Source organism: Manis javanica, chromosome 16 (assembly GCF_040802235.1).
Source record: "Manis javanica isolate MJ-LG chromosome 16, MJ_LKY, whole genome shotgun sequence".
Taxonomy (NCBI): Eukaryota; Metazoa; Chordata; class Mammalia; order Pholidota; family Manidae; genus Manis; species Manis javanica.
This window is the reverse complement of record NC_133171.1, coordinates 35,979,805-36,000,054: the sequence shown is the minus strand read 5'-3', so window position 1 is coordinate 36,000,054 and position 20,250 is coordinate 35,979,805. Positions and strand designations below refer to the sequence as shown.

At 34.9% G+C, this 20,250-nt stretch overlaps 1 long non-coding RNA gene across 1 annotated transcript in view; it reads left to right on the top strand.

Annotated features, from left to right (window-relative positions):
• The window catches only part of LOC140846793 (uncharacterized), a 156,947-nt gene extending 138,565 nt beyond the window's left edge, over positions 1–18,382 (top strand). The window contains exon 3 of the long non-coding RNA XR_012126200.1: positions 18,109–18,382. This is a non-coding gene — a long non-coding RNA (uncharacterized lncRNA). The remainder of the gene's footprint in view (positions 1–18,108) is intronic.
• The last annotated feature ends 1,868 nt before the right edge of the window (positions 18,383–20,250 follow it).

Below are 20,250 nucleotides of genomic sequence, written 5' to 3'. Positions count from 1 at the left end.
AAGATTGGGAAGAGAAATTCCCTTAATCAGGAAATCATTTTCAAAGGAATAAAAAAATACATCATCACATTTATGACTATATATTGCAGAGTGACTCAACCTACACTATGCAATTTGATTTTCATAGTTTTTCAAGTAGATAGGAAGTCTTTTATCTTCTCTAATTTAGAAAAGAATAGTATGAAACTCCACAAATTTAAATGACTGACCCAATTTGACAAAGCTATAAGTTGAGGGTTATCTAGATCTTTTGCATCCAATTTCTATGCTCTTTTTGAATATAGCCTTAGGATTTTTAATTAGGAAGGACAATACCCAAATAATCCCTAAATCTCAGTGGCTTACCCCAGAAAGGCTCCTTTGCCACGCTTGCCTACATAGCCTACCTACGTGGTGTGACAGGGCGTGCTGCTCCACGTGGGAGCTCCGGCTGATGAGACTTCTCCGTCTTGCCACCAGGTCATCTGGAACTGGGGGCATCTCCTCAGTTGCCGAGGCATGGGAGGGGAGCACTGCAGGATCCCATACCAGAAATTAAATGCTTCGTCTTTTCTTCTCACCAACCATTATCCAGAAACAGTCCCATGGTAGGAAGTCTCAGCCTTCTGTGACCCCAGGAGGGGAGGAGAATCGGGGGGAAGCACTAAGGTCTCCTGCCACGGGGGCCTTGAGTGAGTAATATTCACGAGTACAAAAATGAGCATTAAACACCGTGATGAAATAATTTCCCATCCCTTGGTTTTCTGCAATTAATTTCTATTTCTATAAATGACAGAATTCAGGGATAAAATCCCTTTAAGTCAAATCCCAAACACATCGTGTATGCTGGCCACATTTTAAGTGCCAACATCCTGAAAGGCAGCCAGCTATAACCTGCCTTACACTCTGTCAAAACAGCAGCCTGGATTGTCCTGGGATTATTAAAATTCTTTAGGAACAGAGCTCTAAGATGGATCCAATTTCATGTCAAAACAGAAAGGAGGAATCAATATAGCAGCAGATTTGCTAATTAATTAATTAATTTTTTCCTGGTAACGAGGCTTCAGAAACTCCCAAGATAGACTCTCCGAAGATGTACTCTGTCACTTCAGACAGGTAGAGCTCTGCGGTTTTTTTTTTTTTTTTGGTAGTTAGAAGTATTGGGCAATTACAATGAACGATTATCCTTCACTATTGCCCTAAACTCAGAGAGCTTTGAGAGAGTAGCTAGGTAGATGATTAGTGCAATTTAAATCTAAGAAGTCAAAGAAACGGCATGATTTAAATGAAAAAGGGAGAGTTGCAGAGCCAAATGTCCTTGCTTTGGGACATGATTATGTCATTCTCAGGTCGGTTCAATGTAAGAATATATATATATATAAATGTTAGCACCCGCTTTACTCGGTAATCGTGAAGAACCAGTGAGATAATTTTTATGAAAGCACTCTAGACTGTAAAACCTAAAATAAGATTTAGTTGTTACTGAAAATGTGCTGGGTTGATACAGAAGAAACTGAAGAACAGATTCTAAGACATACAAGAATGAGGGTCTGATTATTTAAAGTGTGGCCAGAAGCACTTTCTTCTCTCATGTTTCTTCCTCTCCTAGTTTTTATTGCTGATATTCTAAATATGATATACTCTGTCATCTTTCCTTTATGCAGGTACAAGAAACTTAGAGCTCGTTTTATGGTTAGGAACAATAACTTTTAGAACTATTTGTTCTAATGCCATTTTACATGATCGGTGAAAAAGCCATATGTGAAAGAAAAAGAGAAAAGAAAACAGCTCTAAAAGTGCTCAAGCATGCCAAAAAGATGAAATAGTTAAAATTTCTTTTTCCTGAAACATTTACCTATAAAGATATCCCATATGATCAAGATGATGAGATTTAATCCATTTTAAGGAAGATGTGGTTTGCATGTTAGTCTCCAGCAAGTAACACGAGCTCCTTTAAACAAAACGTAGGTGCTTGAGATCCTATAATTTAAACTTTAGAGGTGAACGTGATCAAATAAATAAATAACTTTAAAAAGCTAATGAATAAACTAATAATTCATTAAAAGTAAATCTCTACTGGATAAAACATGGCCAGTATTGCAAGGCAAATATGCCTTTGCTGCCACGGTGCTAGTGTTTTAGCTCAGGCTAATGGATTGAGTAACAGATACTGAAAACTGAGTGGGGGCTGGTTTGTTGTGAACACTGCTTTCTATAGACTAGTACCTACTGAAGTATAATCCTTATCTTTTGATTTTTTTCTAGAGCCAAATTTTAAAATGTGTCATTTTAAATCACCTAAACAGCCAGAGAGTTAGAGATTTTCTGGAAAGAAACTGCTTCATTAAGCAGTTGCTCACATCTCTAATACACTTACGAATATGTCCCTATGGACAGCCGAAGGTGGATAAAAACCCAACCTCGATATATCTCTCCTCTCTCAACTGAATTCATCCATTTATGTGTTCTTTTATTCGTTCAACATATTTTTGTGGAGCCTTATTTTGGCCCTCTTTCAGGGGCTGGGAATATAGGAGGTAAGGGGGTAGAAAGTGAGTGTAGGTGTGGAGGACTCTTTGACATACGGGACCTCTCTGAGGAGCTTCTAGAAAGCAGAGGCCTAACTCAATCAGCCATACAAAATGGAAGCACAAACTTGGAAGCACAAATTGCACTTGCGTCTAGAAGAAGAGTGCTCCAAAAAAGTCCAAGGTCAGAGTGCCCTTGAGAAAGAAGCAAATGTGGCTCTCTCGGCATGAGGTAATGAAGGAAGTGTCCTTGGACGTGACTAAATTTGTGTTTTAAGGACAACCCCAGCCACAATCTTAAGACTAGACTAAAGAAGTTCAGTATGCATATAAAGAAACCAGTTTGAAGATAACTGTAGCCAGCCGGAAACTCACCTCCAAATAACGTTTTTTTTTAATGTTTGCATTTTTTTATTGATATACAGTCTTATATTAGTTTCAAGTATACAGCACAGTGGTTCAACAGTTACCCATATTATTAAATCCTCACCCCCACTAGTACAGCTACTATCTGTTGACATAGGAAGATGTTACAGAATCATTGGTTATATTCTAGATGCTGTACTACCATCCCTGTGACCAACTTATACTATGATTGAGAATTTTTCTGCCCCTTTTTCCCACTTCCCCTCACCACCCGCCCACCCCAGCCCCTCTCCCATGGTCACCACCAGTCACTTCTCAGTGTCTATGAGTCTACTGCCATTTTGTTCCTTCTGTTTTGCTTTGTATTTATATTTGTGTTTATATTATACTTCACAAATAAGTGAAGTCATATGGTATTTGTCTTTCTCCATCTGGCTTATTTCACTGATCATAATTCCCTCTAGATCCATCCATGTTATTGCAAATGTCAGGATTTCTTTCTTTTTTATGGCTGAATATTATTCCATTATGTATATGTATGACATCTTGTCTATCCATTCATCTATTGATGGACACTTAGGTTGCTTCCATATCTGGGCTATTGTAAATAATGTAGCAATAAACCCAGGGGTGCATATATCTTTTCAGAACAGGGATTTTGTTTTCTTTGGGTATATTCCTAAAAGTGGAGTTACTTGGTTGAATGATATTTCTACTTTAGTTTTTTAATTTTTAATTATAAAAGACATTTAATGATTTGTATTCAAGGAGCAGATTTGTATACAGAAATAACTACAGAATGGGAGACTTAAGAAGCCCAGGTTTGATATGACCAAACTTGTGGATCAGTTTGGTTACTTATTTAATGTTTCTCAAAGAAGTTAACAAGTTCTAAATTCTTTAATGTCTTAGTTCCACTGATCAGTGAAATAGAATGATACCTGACTTTCCCTGAACACGTGATCATGGCAAAGAAGGTAACATGTAGTACCCACTGGGAAAACTCACACCTTCAAAGCCTGGTGCTCTACGAATGCCTAATTGTGTTGTGCATTACTATGGCTTCTGATTTTATTTTCAGCAAAGAACTCTTTGGTTCTTTAGATTGGTCAGAGAGGCCCCAAACATCATTCTAAACTACAACTAAATCATGCTACCTAGTACCCCAAGTAAAGTAAGTGGTATCTGCCGATGATCATTTAATGCTTTTTTTTTAGAAAGTGAGCTTCTCCCTGAAACCCAGGAAACATGTAATTGACCAATTTGAAATAGTTAATGCTGGCGGGTAGCTTTTAAAAAATATCTCCGTGAAATACCAGTATTGTCACTATGAATGTGAGCCCATGGTGGTTTACTGACTGTCTTGAAGGTAACAGCTACACCTCAGGGCATTGGGATGCCTGTGCCTGCGCACTCTGACCTCCTGTCTGCAAAAACCCCGCTGCAGGATGAAATGGCGCTCCTGATTTTTGTAGAAATTAACCTAACTGAGTGGAGAACCAACAGGATGTCTCCTGCCATCTCCCTCTCCTTCCTTCCACCTTACTTGTCCACTCTCCCATTTTCCTGTTTTCCCATTAGTTTGAAAATAGTTAAGACCTAGAGAAAAGTTAAAATGACTCATTAAAGAATTCCAGCCATTTTTTTTTTTGAAAAGTTCCATTCTGTTAGGGTCTCCCTTGCTTTGTATTTGAGTTTCTTCATAATTAGATTCAGTCTTTTATGTGAGTCCCCCACTCCGATCTTCTCGCCAGTTTCCTGGGCGATGACTCCACAATTGAAAACCTTTCTGTTCACAAACTGGTAGAGTTGAGGAAGGGAGGGAAGGGAAAACCGCTTTTAAAAATGTTGCCCTTTCTTCCAGTCAGACCTGTTAGGAACAGCATCACAACGCATTACTTGCAATCACAACTAGTATTTATAGAGCTTCTGATTTTACAAAATGCTTTGTATATATTATCTGTTTAAAAAAATGCATAGCACATGCAGACACACTGTGAAAGGGCTAACATCATTTTATAATGAAGAAACTGAAGCATATTTACAAAAGTTGTAGAAGAAGGGAACTAACCTATGTCTTTCAACTTTAATTCCAGTTTCCTACTATGGGGTCATAACTGCCTAGAAAAAGTATGTTAGTGTAGTCTTTGCCAGTGGATGCCCACAAGGAATTTGATATTTTAAATCATATATATGTGTACATGCCCCCTGGCAGATTAGTAGCATAAAGGAGAAGAGGGTTTGGGGAGGTGGTTGCTGCTAGTTGCAGTCCTGCCTCTTCCCCCACTCACTTTTTAATAGGTGCTCATTTATTCATCAGGTATTCATTGGTCACTTATTAAGTAATGGGCACTGCGACAGAGAAACAGCTAAGGATTTCATTTTATAGAAGAGAAAATTCAGGAAAGAGAAACAAATTACCTAAACTTACAAAGTGAAATCAGGAGAGGGAATACTCCTGAATTCCAGTGTAATTCTCAGTCCATTATGTCATACTGTGCTCCAAATACTAATAAACATACTATTTTATTTGTTTAAATCATGTTACTCTTGCAAAAAATATTTTCAGAGAGAAGCGTATTATTTCTTTAAAGGAATCTGTATTTTGAATGGATAAAATAATCTATGACATATTGGGAACAAGCTGTTGGATGTTTAAAAATCTGTCACATCTGTGCCCAAAGAAGCATATATTCCTAAACAAGCATAAGTAGAATTTGGAGAAATAAATAGGAAATAAAAAATTATTTTAACAGATAGCATGTCAGTGGTGACTACTAACTTATACACACACATTTAGACCATTGCCAATATGACATGTACAAAGAAACTATTGCCACAAATAAGCATAAAAGCTGTCAAATAACATGTAAAATATATCAAAGAATTTTTTCCCATAACATACAAGACATAGAATACTCAGAAAAGGGAAATATATTGTAAAATTATGTCAGTGAACTGTTTTGCATTATAATCACTCAAGAAAGGACAGAAAATTCCAATGTGGTTAATTATAGAGGAAAATCAAGGTGTAATGGATGCCAAAGGAGTAATAAAGCAAATAGTGAGATTTATCTTCACCAAATGTTAAACAGTTTAATGAAGAGAATTAAAGAATCTGTAAGAGAAATGATGGCATTTATTATTGTACATTTCAACTATTCAATTTTTTTAAAGTGACAATAGCATTTTTACTTTCTTGGACATAGACCTGTGTGTCAAGGACTTTCTAAAACCTCAATATATAAGTACTTGGTAGAGGGTGAATGTGTCATTTTCCTTGTTTTACATCACTGTTCTCCAAGTGTTTGATTTTGCGTTTTTTAAATTAAAGATAAAGTGAGCTAAAATGGACACACCAAAATAATAATGTATATTTTTCCATCTGTGTGCGTTACCTGACCCACAATTCTAAGTCATCCATATTAACCCTCTTCAAGGAAGCACCTATGACTGTAGCCCATTGAAACTGGTCAACAGAATATTTTGAGGTGCTATTTTTGAAATGCACCTACTTGTATTTCCATGCCTCTCAGAACTCTGGCACAATCTACAAATACATAGAGGCAGATGATAAGTAGGTAGGTAAGCAGATGAGTAGATGAATAAAGAGGATTTACATTATATATGTATGAAAACTATTATTTCTAGGTAATCAGAAGGAGTTTTAAATTACTGGGCAAAATGTGTCTCTCTAAAAATACTTTTTAAGTTAGAAGAATAGCAGTTTCCAGCATGTATCAATTTCCCTAGGATGAAAGGATGTCCTAAATACCTTAAATGGTCATCCCTTAAATTCTCCTTTAAAAAATAAAAAGACTTACTGAGATATTATTGATATACAGGGAGTGATACATTATTTAAGGTGCACAACTTGATGAGTTTGAATTTCTGGACTTCTTATTTGATTTAGACATCTGGTTTTTTATTTTACGAATTCTGCCATCCTTATCTACTATGTCCATTTTTGCATTTTTTTCCTTGAAGCAGAATAAAATGTTTTCCTCTAGCTTTTGTAATTATTTCAGTACAATGGAGTCCACAGCCCAACCTTTTGGATGTCCTGCTATTAAGACTTTTATCCCAAATGTTTCTGCCTTTCCTAATGCAAGGTTACAAGTAAAATAATTTGTTCAAAAAGAGGATTTGCCAGAAACTTATTGCCTTGCTTAGAAAATGATTTCTATTTCTCTTTGTTTTTTTGTTTTATTTGGAATTGTGTGACCCATATAACCTTGGAAAAATCCTAGCCAAGCTAAAGAAATATTTTGTTTATAATAATAGCTAACATTTAGTGCATGTGCTTTGTGCCAGCTCTTTCTAAATGCTTGATATTTATCATCTCATTTAATCCACCCAATAATTGTATGGGTAGGGTAACAATGGTATCAATTTAATACATGGAAAAAGGAAATTCAGAGGGAGGTTAGTACCATCCTCAGGATAACTCACATGTGGTGGGTAGAGCTAAGCTATGAACCCAGGTAGCCTGGCACCACTCTTATTTTCCAGCATCCTCATTATGCCTGTTCTGTGATATGCATTAAAACCAAATTTTAAGCAGCATTGAGTTAATCATGAACAATTTTGCTATAGCTAGGCTCCTGTTTTGGTTTTATGTAATATCAGGCCATTCAAAATGGAATAGAATCCACACCTTAGTTAGGTATCCTGTTTGGGAAAACTGAACAGCAACAGACATTGACTGGCACACATTTCCTGTCATTTCTCTTACAAAAATTCATTTGTGACGTTACTCTTTCCTGTTTTTCTCACTTTATCACGGCTCTTCCTCATTGTTGCCTGCAGAATCATTTTCCTCCTTGTGTTCTTCCAATATTGACGGTCTGCAGGATCTTAGACATAGGTCTCCTTTCCATCCATTTCTGAGTGATTTGAACCACGCGGCAGCATATGGTCACTTGTGTGCATGAATGACTCCTGAATTCTCTTGTGTAGACCTTGTTTTTCTGTGAGCGCTGACTTAGCATATACCTTCGTCTCCTTAAGTGCTATGCTAAGATCTTGCAAAGAGATGAAATGCCAGAATTAAACTTACCAATGGTCCTTCCTACTCAAATTACCCTTTTTTCCTATTTTTCTCTATTTAAGTTATTAGCCTCAGCATTTTCCCAGCCACAAATATACTTTGTTGCCTATCTTGCTACCTTCTCCTTTCATTTTCCCCAGCCCTGTAGATTTTATTTCCCAAATGCCATTTAAACCTGCTCCCTTCTTCCCATTTATTTTATTACTGTAGTACTTTCTGTCCATATATTCTGATTTGTACACTCTTGGAATAAACCCCTACTTGGTCATTGATGATTTCTTTTTTTCCTCAACCTGTTCCATCTTTGAAACCTAGTCTTCTTCTTTCCAAAATAACACTTTTATTGATGTGGCTTACATGTTACAACCTCTCACAATACCACACACCCACGGAAAACGGCCTGGCTCCTTGGTTGTGATACATAGGGTCCCATACAATCTTGTCCACTATCCTTTCCCACCTCCTCTCATACTATGCTATAGACATACCAAACTTGTTTCTTTTCCCTAAACATGGTATCCTTTTCTCATTAAAACAAACAAACGAACAAAATAACTGGTTTCCAATCTTTCTGGCCTCTCTCCCCCATGTACTTAGACCAGAATAATCCTAAATCTTTTCTCAAGATGAACATTGCAACTCCCCCATCGGAGAACAGCCATTGGAAGTGAAACTATTCCCTGTTCTCCTCTTGATAGCACTCTGTTCTACCTACTGTTGCTGTTTGCAGGCTGAATTTTATTTTTCTTAATTTAGTTTTCTGACTTAACTGTCTTTTTTTCTTTCATTTTTCTGTGTTTGGCAAGGATTTGGCTTTTAATTTTATGGCAGTGTCTTTGCCTGGTTTTGGTAGCAGGCTAATGCTTACCACATAACATGAGTTTGGAAGTGTTCCCTCCTTTTCTTTTGTTTGGAAGAGGTTGAGAAGAATTCGTATAAATTTTTCTTTAAATGTTTGGTACAAGTCACCAATGAAGCACTCTTGGGTGTTAGCTTGTTGGTAGGTGTTAGGTTACTGATTCAATCTCCTTACTAATAATTTGTGTGTTCAGCTTTTGGTTTCTTCATGATTCAGTTGTGGTAGGTGGTATGTTTCTAGGAAAGTATTCATTTCTTCTAGGTTGTCCAATTTGTTGGCATGTAATTGTGCATATGATCCTTTGCACTTCTGATGCTTTCCACTTCTGTGGTATTAGTTGTAATTCTCCTTCAATTCTGATTTTATTTATTCAAGTCCTCTGTCTTCTTTTCTTGATGAGTTAGGCTAAACTCTCTTCTATGATATTTTTTCATCTTTCAGGAAAAGCAGCTCTGAGTTTCAGCGATCTTTCCTTTTTCATCTCTATCTCATTTAGTCAAAACCCAGTATCCTTTCCAAAATTATACTTTTATTGATGTTGCTTACATGTTACAATTTATCTTTTTTCATCTCTGTTTCATTTATTTTTGCTCTCATCTTTACTTCCATTCTTCTACTAACTTAGTGGTTGGTTCTTTTTTTCCTAGTTCCTTGACGTTTAAAGGTAGGTCATTTATTTTTTATCTTTCTTGTTTCTTAATGCAGGCACTTATTGCTATAAAATTCCCTGTTAGAACTGTTCTTGCCACTTTCCGTAAGTTTTGGTATATTGTATTTCCATTTTCATTTGCCTCAAGATATTTTTTAAAATGTTTCTTTTGATTTCTCCTTTGACCCATTTGTTGTTCAGTAGCATATTGTTTAATCTCCACATAATTGTGAATTTTCCAGTTTTCTCCTTGTAATTGATTTCTAGTTTCATACCATTGTGGTTGAAAAAGATGCTTGGTATGGTTTCAATCTTCTTAACTTTATTCAAACTTGTTTTGTGAACTAACTTATGATTTGTGTAGAGAAAGTTCCATGTGCACTTGAGAAGAATGTGTATTCTGCTATTTTGGATGAAATGTCTGTAAATGTCTGTTAAGTACATCTGGTCTAACATGTCATTTAAGTCCAATATTTTCTTATTGACTTTGTGTCTGAATGATCTATCCATTGGTGAAAGTGCAGTATTGAAGTTCTCTAATATTATTGTGTTGCTATCTATGTCTCCCTTCAGATCTGTTAATGTTTGCTTTATATAAACCCAAGTTTCAAGATGAAAAATACATGGTATTAGTTGTACAGACTTTGTAAAAGCTTCCCCTGTAAAAATGTTTGCTACATACTAGACGAACAGCCAATATATCCAGCTAATAATTGAATGGTAGAGAATAATTATAAGATTTGAATGGAATTCACATACATCTCTCTCAGAAAGCAATAATATACAATATAAGATACCTAATTTGGATACCATGAAACCTGAAAGAAAGGGTATTTGCATTAATGTAAAAGCAATAATTTATTCACATGATAGCAAAAATATTGCATTGTGATAAAATTCTTACTACACTGAAGAAGACTTGCGGACATTCATTTTAGCAATACAGATCTATAACAAAACTGACATTTCAAGGTCAAAAATGCTAATTGAGTCTTGCGCAAATGTCTTATTGGAAAGAAGTTGGAATAATTAATCTTACAGATAAAGTACCTGACATTTGATTAATAAAATCAGACTATCAGGTTAGGGTAAAGGTTAGTAAAAAGAAAAAAAACTGAAGGCTTTTGTATTCTCAAGATTACTGTTATGGACATTTTGATGTTAATATTTTTGCCCAAGCTATTTTCTACATATATTATTCTGTTTAAGAATTTTGCTTAATTTATTGTTCATACCTCAAATCAATATTTTTGAAACCTCAGCATATGAATCACCTGGAAATATTTCTAATAATATAGACTTTAATTTAGTAGGTCTGGAGTAGGGCCCATGTTTCTGCATTTCTAGCAACAAGCTCTCGGGTGATTCCACTGTGACAGGTCTGAGGACTACACTCTGAATAGACAGAATTTAGGAATATGGTTCCAAATTTTGTTGCATATTGGTAAAACCAGAGGATCTTTAAGAAATAGTGTCTGAAAAACAAAAGTAAAAGCAACAAATGGGAATATTTTGAACTCAAAAGTTTCTGTAGAGCAAGAGAAACAGTTAACACACTGAAAAGACATGCTATAGAACAGGAGAAAATTTTTGCAAATGATATTTCAAATAAGGGTTAATATTCAAAATATATAAAGAACCTGTACAGTGTAATAACAAAAAAGCAATCCAATTAAAAATGGGCAGAAGAACTAAATGGACATTTTTTTTCCATCAAAATGGACAACAGGCATATGAAAAGAGGCTCATTATTAACTATCACAGAAATGCAAATAATAACACAATGAACTATCACCTCCCACCTGTTAGAATGGTTATTATCAAGAAGACAAGAGATGGCAAATGCTGGTAAGAATGTGGTGGAAAAAGAACCCTATGCACTGTTGCTGGGAATATATATTGGTCCAACCACTATGGAAAACAATATGAAGTTTCCTCAAAAAATTAACAATAGATCTACCATATGAAAGACAACACTTCTACTTCTGAGACATGTTCTGTATTGTTTTATTCTGCTTTATTGCACTTTGCAGATACTAAATTTTTTTACAAATTTAAGGTTTGTGGTGAGCCTGTGTGAATCAAGTCTGTCAGCACTATTTTTTCAATACCACTTGCTCATTTCATGTCTCTGCCACATTCTGATAATTCAGACTTTTTTCATTATTATTATATATGTTATGGTGATCTTTGATGTTACTATGGTGATTGTTTTGGGGTGCCACAAACCATATCCACTTAAGATGGTGAACTTAATCAATAAATGTGTATGTATTCTGACTGCTGCATCAAAAAGCCTTTACCCTGTCTCTTTCCTTCTCCTCAAGTCTCCCCTACTCCCTGAGATACAATATTGAAATCATGCCAATTTAATGACCCCACAAGGCCTCTAAGGGCTCAAGTGAAAAGAAGAGTCACATATCTCTCACTTCAAATCCAAAGCTAGAAATTATTAAAAATAGTGAGGAGGGCATGTCAAAAGCCAAAATAAGCCAATAGCTGGGTCTCTTGTACCAGTTAGCCAAGCTGTGAGTGCAGAGGAAAAATTCTTAAAGGAAATTAAAAGCATTACTCCAGTGACTGCACAATGATAAGAAAGTAGAACTGCTTAATTGCTGATACAGAGAAAGTTTTGGTCTAGACAGAAGATCAAACCAGCCATAATGTTTCCTTAAGCCAAAGCCAAAGCCAGAACAAGGCCCTACCTCTCTTCAAGTCTATGAAGGCTGAAAGAGGTGAGGAAGTTGCCCGAAGAACAGCGTGAAGCCAGAGGTCGGTTCGTGAGGTTTAAGGAAAGAAGCCGTCTGTCTCCATGACATAAAAGTGCCAGTGAAGCAGCACGTGCAGATATAAAAGCTGCACCGAGTTACCCAGAAGATCTGACTAAGATAATTAAGGCAACAGCAGATTTTCAATGTAGACAAGTAGCCTTCTGTGGGAAGAAGATGTCATCTAGGACGTTCATAGTTAGGAAAAGTCAATGCCTAGCTTCAAAGCTTCAAAGGACAGGCTGACTCTCTTATAAGGGGCTATTACAGCTGGTGACTTTAAACTGAAGCCAATGTTCATATGCTATTCCAAAAATCATAGGGCCCTTAAGATGTAAGCTAAATCTACTTTGATGTGTTATGTAAATGAAACAAGCCTGTATGATAGCACACCTGTTTACAACATGGTATACTGAATATTTTAAGCCCACTGTTGAGTCCTACTGCTCAGAAAAAAAAAAACAGTCCATTCAAAATATTTCTGCTCACTGGCAATGCCCTTGATCACCCAAGAGCTCTGATAGAGATGGACAATAAGGTTCATGCTGTTTTCATGCCTGCTAACATAGTATCTATTCTGTAGCCCGTGGGTTAAGGAGTAATTGCAATTTTCAGGTTGAAATAAAGGCTATAACTGACATAAGTAGTGATTCTTCTGATGGATCTGGGCAAAGGAAATTGAAAATCTCTGTAAAGAATTCACCATTCTAGATGCTATTAAGAACATTCTTGATTTGTGGGAAGAGATCAAAATATCAACATTAAAAGGAATTTAAAAGAAGTTGATTCCAACCATCATGGATGACTTTGAGGTGTTCAAAACTTCAGTGAAAGAAGTAACTACAGATGTGGTGGAAATAATAAGAGAACTAGAGTTGGAACTGGAGTCTGAAAATGTGACTGAACTGCTGCCATCTCATTTTAAAATTTAATGGATGAGGAGTTCTTTCTTATAGGTGAGAAGAGAAAGTGGTTTCTTGAGATGGAGTCTACTCCTGGAGAAGAAGGTTGTTGAAATGACAACAAAGGTTTTTGAATGTTGCATAAGCTTAGTTGATAAAGCCGTGTCAATGTTTGAGAGGATTGACTCCAGTTTTGAAAGTTCTCCTGTAGGTAAGATGTTATGCAACAGCATGGCATGCTACAGAGAAATTGTTTGTGAAGGGAAGCATCAATTTATGTGGGAAACTTCACTGTTAGCTCAAGAAATTGCCCCAGCTATCCCAGCCTTCAGCCATCACTACCCTGATCGGTCACCAGCCATCAACATCAAGGTGAGACCCTCCACTGCAAGTAGATAACAACCTTGATGAAAGCTCAGCTGGTGTGGCTGGTATTTTTTAGCAATGAGTGTTTTTAAATTAAGGTACATACATTGGTTTTTTTAGACATAAATGCTATTGCACACTTGATAGACTATATTAAAGTGTACACGCAAGTTGTAGTTACACTGAGAAACCAAATATTTCATTTCACTTGCTTTATTGTCATGGTTTGTAACTGAACCTGCAACATCCCCAAGGTAAAAAGGGTAACTAGGTAATTGATAGAGGTGCCAAGTATTGCTCATGGCAATCATATTCTAATACATAAATGTATCAAATTAACATATTGTATACCTTAAATTTATACAAAGTTATATGTCAAATAGATTCAGTAAAAAAACTGATGGGTGCATATAAGTTATAAACATAGATACAGAAATTGTAAACAAAATATTTACTAATTAAAATAAACTGGGGCCTGGTCCTCACGGCAAGACACTCTGATTTTATTAGCATGGGATATTACCTGGCATTGGGATTTTTAAAATCTCCCAGGTTTTTTCTAAGGTTCAGCACATTTGGGAAACCATGAGTTTAGGATATACTTAAAACTACTGCATACTTATTTTCTCACAAAATAGAAGTTAGTTGTTTATTTTGGTTATTTTCATTTATCAGTCATATTTGCAGTACATATATGAATTAATATTTTGGTAAAAGTATAGAATATGAATTAATCCATTTCTCTAAATTCCACATAAGTGATGAAAATAAATACTATATTGTGGCTCTCTGGTAGTGAATGTACAGGGAAATATATGTTAATTTGACTAATCGTTGGATTAAACAAATGTAAAGTTTGCACAAGCGCATACACACAAATAGTTGTTAACTATAATGTCAGTAGTTGACTGGAAATTATAGGGAAAGACTCTTTCCTCTTATAGCAAGTGACTGCCAACCATTGACAGCCTTATCTGTCCCCAGCCTACTACCTTCCTCTCCAGGTGTTCTCATCAAACCTGTGTGAAATAATTGTTCCAGAAGCACGTGGTTAGAATAGCCTGTAGGACAGTTGCTAGGGAAACCTAACTCTGCAAGAGATGGGAAGCCAAATCCCTCCTCCCATGCTGTTTCAGTTTATGGGTGCTCCTTGATTTATGGCATGAAAATGGTGTATGTCTGCGATGGTCCCAATAACTCAGACTCTATAAGGCTGGAGTTCTGAACTTAGAAGTCCGTGGACAGGTTTCAGGTAGTAGGTACACTTATATCATGTTTATATGCATATTTTGATGGAAATAGGATCCATTTCATTAAATGTGTATAGGAATCACCAAGTTTTCAGAATAATCACTCTAGGGGGATAATTGCATTCAAATACCAGAACTCGAAGTATAAGAAAACAAAATGCCCTTTCTGGTAGGTATGCTCTTTTCTGTTTGCTTTTCCTACTTTATTCTTTAGTTGTGAACCCAAATATTGTTGTGAGTGGGGAAAGTTAGTATCTTTCATTCAAAAACATGACTACTTAAAAAAAAATGAATACTTATAGCTTAAGGGCAATTATCTAATTGATTGATCTAGTGTGAATATGGCCAGACCTTACCAGAAAAAAAACAAAAAACTTCTGTGTCACACATACCTTTTGTTCCCTATCATTTCTTATGTTTGTAATTCTTCTTATGTTTGTAATAAAAGTTCTGCTTTATTTTCATTCAGTCAAATACAGAATTTATTTTATGGGAAAAAAATCACTTTACCGCTAAGAGTCCAAAACCTTTTTTCTCACAACTGTTATTTTATTTCAAAAGAGGCCATCAGTGCATTTACTATTCAGACTATGTGGGCATCCAGCAGACTTCAGTATTCTGCAGTGTGGCTTTTCACTGAGATCATGCAGATGTGGCCTCCCATTTTAGGATCTTACCGACAAATGCAAGTGGGCACAGCTGAGGGTGGAGAGTAGGTAGGGAAATTGCTATTATGATTATTTTTAACTGTACTTTCTGTTTCCTTCTGTTTCTCAAACATGAGTACAAGAAAGGTCAAATGAGGATGTATCAAAACATCTTGACAAAGCCAAACATACTATCCATAAATGAACGATAAATTTGAAATTAAACCAAAACCCTTTAAACTCAAGTTTTAAATAAAGTTTGCTGGCCATCATTCATACTTGAACATCATGATATTTTTATCTCAATCTTATAAACAGTTTTTAAAAATTCTGATAATGAAAATGGACTGAAATGTTTGAAAATATTCTAAGAGAGAAAGGAAATGTACTTGTCCTGAATCTCTATCTTAAATTATATTAATATAAAATCTGGATACATGTTCAGAAACTGTTCTGAATACATTATTTAAACAAGAGAAATGCACATGGCTCTCACCTCTAGTTGGAAATTATTTAAAAGTTTTGATGAAGTTAAAATTCTTCAATGCTGTACTTTGCTAAACTTTAAATTTCTTAATTCTGAACACTGCTTTTCATAAAAAAATGTAAAATAGTGATTATAATCTAATAAGGACCCTGCCTTTTAGAGAGACACCAAGAAACATTAGCAGTCCTGATACCTCCCTCAGGTCAACCTCAATGTCCAGAATGCAACCCCAGAACATAGATACCAACTCACCCGTATTCTGTTGCCGACACATGTATCATTATACGTTTAGACTGATTATACCCATCCGTGGTTTTACCTTCAGGTTACCATGAGTTTCCTTTTCTTTTTCTGATTCGTTTCTACGAATTTCAAGCCTTGTCCTTAATATTTAGGTGAAATACCAAATAACAAACCCAGTTAATGAACAGAAATATTTTAGGATTCAGAGCCTCTTTTAATTGCTAGATTTGTATTTAAATAATGTCTTACATATTAGCACAAAATCTAGTCAAGAATGTCTGAATAAACCCCAGTTCACATCATTACTGGAGATCTAAAAGCAATTATATAATGGCTTTTTTGTTGTATTTAGGGGAAGATATTCAGCCATTGGTATTAAATGTTTTCTATAAATGTGTTGTATTTTATTGCAGAAACGCTTGCCTGAATTGCCAAGGCCTCAGAGCTATTCTCCGCAGACGTGTATGAGGGTGGTAGTTAGATATTTTCAACAGGCATAATGTTCATTCAATTCAACGTTATAGAAAAGAGTTTTTAAAGAAATGAGTTTTCAAGGTGATAGAAAAAAATAGATTGATTCATTCTTATTTTATTGTAATTTAAATCCATTGGTTATTTCAGGAAATGCATATCATTTTTGAAGAATATTTGAAGAAAATTTGATTCATCTTGTTTATATAAACATGAAAGAAATTCCTGTTTGAGGGTGAAAAATGACCTTTTGAGTCTTACTTTGTCATACACTTAACTGATTTTCTGTGACTTCTAAGCTGTGTGACCTCAGGCAAGTTATCCACACTTCATGTACCGTCCTAACTTAGAAAATGAGGGACTATAACAGCACCTTCATCATGCTGTTGTGAGGATGGAATAAGTTAATATAGGTTAAGTGCTTGGGGCAATATGCACTCAATAGATATATAATATTAGTAACATTATTATTATACAATTATAATAATGCTATTAATGTAGCTATGGTAACATAGAATTATTGTGACTTATTTTGTAAATACTATAATGAAGATCAAGAGAAATTATTATCCTAGCTAATGTATATGTTTCCAATTCTACCCCTTCACTCACTGCTATTATTAACACTCACACCAACACTTACTAAATTGATAGAAATACTTGATTGATAGAGTTTCAAAGGAATACATAATAATATTATTTAATTCTCACAATAATTTCCGTGGAGTTATTACTAACCCAGAGATGAGGAGTCTAAAGCTTTAAGTTATTGAGTGACTTCCTCAGGTTCAGCTAGTGAATAGCAAAACTGAAATCAAAACTGGCGTCCCTCTAAGAATGTGATACAAAGATATCACAAGAAAGAAAACTGCAGACCAATATCTCTTACAAATATAGATGCAAAAATCCTCAACAAATATTGTCAAACTGACTGCAGCAATATATTAAAAAGATTGTGTACCATGGACAAGTGGGATTTATCCCAGGAATACAAAACTGGTTTAACTTAATCAACCAGCATAATATATCATAGTAAGAAGCATAAAGGGGGAAAACCCACACATGAGTGTATCAATACACACAGAAAAAATTTGACAAAATACAGCATATTTTTATGATAAAAACACTCAAAGAACTAGGAATGGAAGGGAACTTCCTCAATTTTACAAGTAGCATCTTTGAAAACCCACAGCAAACATCATACTTAATGGTGAAACACTGGAAGTTTTCTCCCTAAGATTAGGAGAAAGACAAGAAGGTTTTTTTAAAGGTCTTAATAAAACAATTCCATTTATAGCAGCATCAGAAAGAATAAAATGCTTAGGAATGAATTTAACCAAGGCAGTGCAAGTTTTATAGGCTGATAAATATAAAATATTGTCAAAAGTAATTAAAGACTTAAATAAATTGAAAGACATCTCATGTTTATAGACTGGAAGACTTAATATTGTCAAGATGGCAATACTCTGCAAATTGATCTACAAATTCAATGCAATCTCTACCAAAATTCCAATTGCCATTTCTTCCTTTCTTTTTGTTCTAGAAGTGGACCAGTTGATCCTAAAACTCATATGGAACTGCAAGGGCTTCTGAATAGCCAAAACAATCTTGAAGAACAAAATTCATGGATTCATACTTCTGAGTTTCAAAACACACTATAAAGTTAGAGTAACCAAAACTGTTATATTATTAGTATAAGGGTAGACTTACAAATTAATGGAATAGAATTGATTGTCCAAAAATGAACCAACACATCAATGGCTAATTGATTTTCAGTGAAGATGCCAAGACCATTCAACGAGAAAAGAAGAGTTTTTTCAATAAATGGTGCTGGTATAACTGGATAACCACGTGAAAAAAAGAAAAAAGGTGTATCCGGACCTCTTTCTCACACCATATATGAAAATTAACTCAAAGTAGATCAAATAACTAAATGTCAGTATAAGATCATAAAAGTCTGAAAAGGAAACATAGGTATAACTCTTCATGATTTTCAGTTGACAATGCCTTCTTGAGTATGGTGACACCAAGAACAAAATAACAAAAGAAAACATAGATAAATTGGATTTCATAAAAATGAGACTTTTTTCATAAAAGGACACTATCAACAATGAGAAAATACATTCCACAGAAAGCAGAAAAAATTGGCAAATTGTGTATCTGATTATGGTCTAGTAACCAGAATATATATTTTAAAAATAGTTGCAAGTCAACAATAAAAATACATGAGAAATTATTTTTAAATAGGTAAAAAATGTGATTGGACATTTGTCCAAAGAAGATACACAAATGGCCAAGCAAGTACCTGAAAGGATGTTAATGAAAGCATCATTAGTTATTAGAGGAATGTAATCAAACCCATAGTAGAATACTGCTTAATACCTAACAGGGTACCTATAATCAAGAGAAAAAAAATGTGGAAAATAACAAGTAATGATAAGAATATAGAGAAATTAGGAAATTTATACATTGAGAGCTGTAATGTAGAAAAGTGTAGCCACTGTGGAAAACAGTTTGAAATTCTTCAAAAAGCTAAATATATAATTACCATATGAAACAGTAATTCCACTTCTAGGTATATACTTAGTTCACACAAAAACTTGCACATAAGTGTTATAATAGCATTATTTTTAATAGCCAAAAAATGAAAACAACCTCCAAATCCATCAATTGTTGAATGGATAAATAAAATGTGGAATATCCATACAATAGAACATTGTTCAGCCATTAAACAAAATACTGATATATGGAACAACATGGATGAACCTTGACAATATTATCCTAAATGAAAGAAGCCAGAAAAAAAGCCCACCTATTCTATAATACCATTTATAGGAATTTTCCAGAATAGTTAAATCCAGTTGCCAACATGTGGGAGAAGAAATGAATGGGAAGGAACGGGGTTTTTTTATGGGGTACAAGGCAAGATCAGGTACAAGGCAAGTATGTCCCCTCTCACCACAGCTTTTAAACATTGCAATGCACAGACTTGCTAATGCAGTTAGGCAAGACAAGGAAACAGAAATGTATACAGATTGGGAGGGAAGAAATTAAACTGTCACTGTTCAAAGATGACATGATTGTCTATGCTGAAAATCCAACATCAACAACAAAATATCCTTTTGGAATTACTAATATAGTATGGCACAGTGGCAGGATATAAGTTTAATATACCAAAGTCAATTGCTTCACTAGATAGACCAGCAATGAACAAATGGAGTTTGAAATTAAAAATCTAATACAATTTACATTAGCACTCACAAAATGAAATAAGTATAAATCTAACTAATTATGTATGAAGTTTATATAAGGAAAACTATAAAACTGATTAATGATCAGAGAACTAAATAAATAGATGTTCCATGTTCATGGATAGGAAGATTTAGTAACATCCAGATTATCAATTCTACCAACTTTATCCGTAGATGCATGGCAATCCCAATTAAAATCCCAGCAAGTTATTTTTTTTGGATATTGACAAAGTGATTCTAAAATTTCTATGGAAAGACTAAGTATAGCCAATGCAATATTGAAGTAGAACACCAAAGTTGGAGGATTGACACTACCTGACTAAGACTTACTATAAAGCTATAATAATCAAAGCAAAATGGTATTGGTAAAAGTAGAGACAGAGGCATGGGGTAGAAAGAATGCCCAGAGACAGATCCCCATAAATATAGTCAAC